This window comes from Heterocephalus glaber, unplaced genomic scaffold, assembly GCF_053883595.1.
Source record: "Heterocephalus glaber isolate CG9 unplaced genomic scaffold, H.glaber_assembly_v1.0 deba00000331, whole genome shotgun sequence".
Classification (NCBI taxonomy): Eukaryota; Metazoa; Chordata; class Mammalia; order Rodentia; family Bathyergidae; genus Heterocephalus; species Heterocephalus glaber.
Genome location: NW_028258142.1, coordinates 34,026,861 through 34,030,383, shown reverse-complemented (window position 1 = coordinate 34,030,383; position 3,523 = coordinate 34,026,861). Strand labels below are relative to the sequence as shown.

Genomic DNA, 3,523 nt, shown 5'->3' with positions numbered 1-3,523 from the left:
TGCCATCCCTATGGCTTTGATGGGGGCAGCCTCTCTCTTGGACTGGCTTTACTCACCGTTTGCAGTTTTTCTCAAGAGAGGTACCACACTTGTGAAATCTCAGACTTCCTGGGGTCTCCACTGCACCTTTGCCTCCATTTTCATAGATTCACAGCCAGCTCTCTTAGAGGCACGTTTTCTGTTCTCTCATGCCTTCCTTTAAAATCTAGATGGAGGTTTTTCTGACACCACAACTTCTGTATTCTGCATGTCAGTAAAATGAGCATCATGTGGGTGACACAGATTTCTTCCGCCAGTGTGGGCAGTGAGCAGATACCTTTAATCGTGGCTGCAGCAGCTTCTCAGTGCCTTGACTACCAAACTACTTCCTGGTGAGTCTCTTTTACTCTTATCCTATACTGATTATCCTCCAAACTGCATCAAGCAAGATAGTTTGTAGAGGTTTCAGTCCATAGTCAGCTGGCTCCAAGACAGGGTGGCAGAGGCATCGCAGAGGAGAAACAACATGGCATGCACAAGGCAGCAAAGGTTACAAGGGCGTTTTCACTATTTTTAAAACTAATTCATTTTATTGATGTCACAATCTGGCTTCCCATTGGTTCTTAAATACTTGCAGCTCAATAACAGTATCACCAGGTGAAACTTAGTTCTATGTTTATAAAACAGGTGAACTCTGTTTCATAGAACTGCCACACCAAACTTCTCTTTTACTGTCTGCCTCTGCAATCCATTGGCCACAGAGCATAGTCATCTGCCCACAGCACGTCGCTCAGAGGTCTCTTGAATGAGGATGGGTGACTCATTATCCTTGTCGATCTGGCCCAGAGTTAGAATCCCTGCTGGTGGTATTACTTTCCAGTATATGGGGCCTGTGTTCATGCTGTTTGAATGTTTCTTAATTAAGAATCTTTTTTCTGTGTTATGCATAAATTAATCAAGGTAATTATTGTAGCATTATTATTATTACATTGTACTTATAGAGCACTTACCTCCAAGGTACTCAAAGTAGTTTATAGATTTTTTAATCTAATGAACTCTAGTAGCCTCTAGGCAAGATGGAGAGCAGAGTGGGGATTATTAGAGTCACATTGTAGGTGGAAAAAATGGGTCAGGCCAGAAGCAAGGGTGGCTGCAGGTTGCTGCAAAATAAGTCACTCAGATCCATGTGCTCCCTGTCTGTGGAGGGATAAAGGGCAGGAAGAGGACTGCCTCTGGGTGTCGTAGGGAACATTGTGCATCTCCAGAAGCTCCATTCAAATAGTATCTTTGGAGCCCAGAAAGCCCTCCAGCAAAGTTTGGGCTCAGAAAACTGACTGGAAATACCAATTGTTCTTCCTCTCCTTCCTTATTTTCTGCCTTCCCTCGGGTCCCACCAACTCCGCAGTCCAGCTTCTTCTTTGTGGAGCTGGAAGCAAAGAGCATGAGAAGAGGGCAGGCAAACTTTCTCAGCACTTGGCCTCATCACCACTAACTGCGAGCCTGACTCACATCACTATGATTCCATCCAGCTTCCTCAGGCCTCTTGGAATTCTGATTCCATGAGGGGACAACAGGAGTTGCAAGACAAGGGTTTGGGGTTAAAACTTTCTGTATTTAGGACTTGAGTTAAAGCATCCCAAATTTAGGGCTAAAGAATATAAGTGAGACAAAGGATAACTGAAAGGATGCAGAGAAACTGCTGTGACACATTTGGTGACTGGGGGTCTCTGCCTCTTAGGAGCATGTCGTGCACTTCATTAAGCTGATCCAATCCATAGCTATCCACATGTTCTCTCTGCACATTCTCTCCCCTTCCCTTCCTACCTAGTGTAGCCAACTCTTCCTTTAAGTCACAGCTCTGACATCATTCATTCATTTCATAATTATTTTTTACCATAGTGCCTGTCCCTTAAAGACCAGGCACTATTCTGGGCACTTGGATAGGGCAGTGACAAGATAGGAAAAAATCCTTGCCCTCACAGAGTGGAAGAGAGCAGACAAGAAAAAAACCAATGTTAACCAGGGAATTAGAAAATGCAAGTGCTGTAGATAAACATTAGAGCAAAGAAGAGGTACAACTGTAGTAGGGTGGCTAGTGGGGACCTTTAAGGAGACAGCATGTGACCCATGCAGACTGGTGATGGTATTCCATATGAAGGAACTGGGAAGTGGCTGGCATGATGACCAGAGAATGTTTGACTCCTTTAATGATAAACATTATGCAGAGGTAGCTATCAAAACCAGAAATAAGTGTTGGCAAAGATCTGGAGATTTGGAATCTTTGCACATTGTTGGTGAGAATAGAAAATGTACAACTGCCACAAAAGCAGTTTAGCAGTTTCTTAAAAAGTTAAACATAGAGGGGACTCGGCTGTGGCGTGCTGCCTGAGCGTCAGTGTGCTCCATGGGCAGCAGCCAGGGCCGCGATGACAGACTACAGTGAGGAGCAGCAAAACGAGCTGGAGGCTCTGGAGTCCATCTACCCCGACTCCTTCACAGTATTATCAGAAAATCCACCCAGCTTCACCATCACTGTGACATCTGAGGCTGGAGAAAATGATGAAACTGTCCAGACTACCCTCAAGTTTACATACAGTGAAAAATACCCAGATGAAGCTCCTCTTTATGAAATATTTTCCCAGGTAAACCTAGAAGATAATGATGTCATCGACATTTTAAAATTATTAGCATTAGAGGCTGAGGAAAATCTTGGTGTGGTCATGATCTTTACTCTAGTGACAGCAGTGTAAGAAAAATTAAATGAAATAGTAGATCAGATAAAAACGAGAAGAGAGGAAGAAAAGAAACTAAAAGAAAAAGAAGCAGAAGAAGCAGAGAAGCAATTATTCCACGGCACCCCTGTTACAATGGAGAATTTCTTATGTTGGAAAGCCAAGTTTGAGGCAGAACTCTTGGAAATTAAAAAGAAACAGATAAAAGAAGAAGAGCAAGCAGGAAAAAATAAGTTAAGTGGCAAACAGCTGTTTGAAACGGATCATAATCTTGACACATCTGATATCCAGTTCTTGGAGGATGCTGGAAATAATGTGGAAGTAGATGAGTCTTCGTTCCAGGAACTGGGTGACTTGGAGCTGGAGGATGTTGAGGATGACCCAGACTACAACCCTGCTGGCCCAGGGAGTGACTCAGAGGGCTGATGCACCATCTCCGGAGAGCTCCACAGCATCTGTGGCTGTGCTGAGAGGCTGTTAATTTTCCTTTCTTTTTTTCTAAGAAAAAATAACTCTCAAGAGAATATTCTTCTGATAACTTTCACCATTGAACTTAATAAACTGACCATAAAACTTCAAGAAAAAAAAAAGTTAAACATAGAATTACCAAATGACTCAGTAATTCCACTTGTAGGTATATTCCCAAAGGAATTGAAATAGACCCTACTATTCCAAGGTTCACAACACCATTTTCCACAATAACCAAAAGGTAAAAACAACCACAGTATCCATCACTAGATGAATGAATAAATAAAATGTGATACATGCATACAATGGAAAATTACTCAGGAGGACACAGTAAGGAATTAACT

The 3,523-nt window shown here is 42.6% G+C and overlaps 1 pseudogene; it reads left to right on the top strand.

The window, feature by feature from the left end:
* Window positions 1-2,370: 2,370 nt before the first annotated feature.
* Window positions 2,371-3,137, top strand: LOC106010278 (RWD domain-containing protein 1 pseudogene; annotated as a pseudogene).
* The last annotated feature ends 386 nt before the right edge of the window (window positions 3,138-3,523 follow it).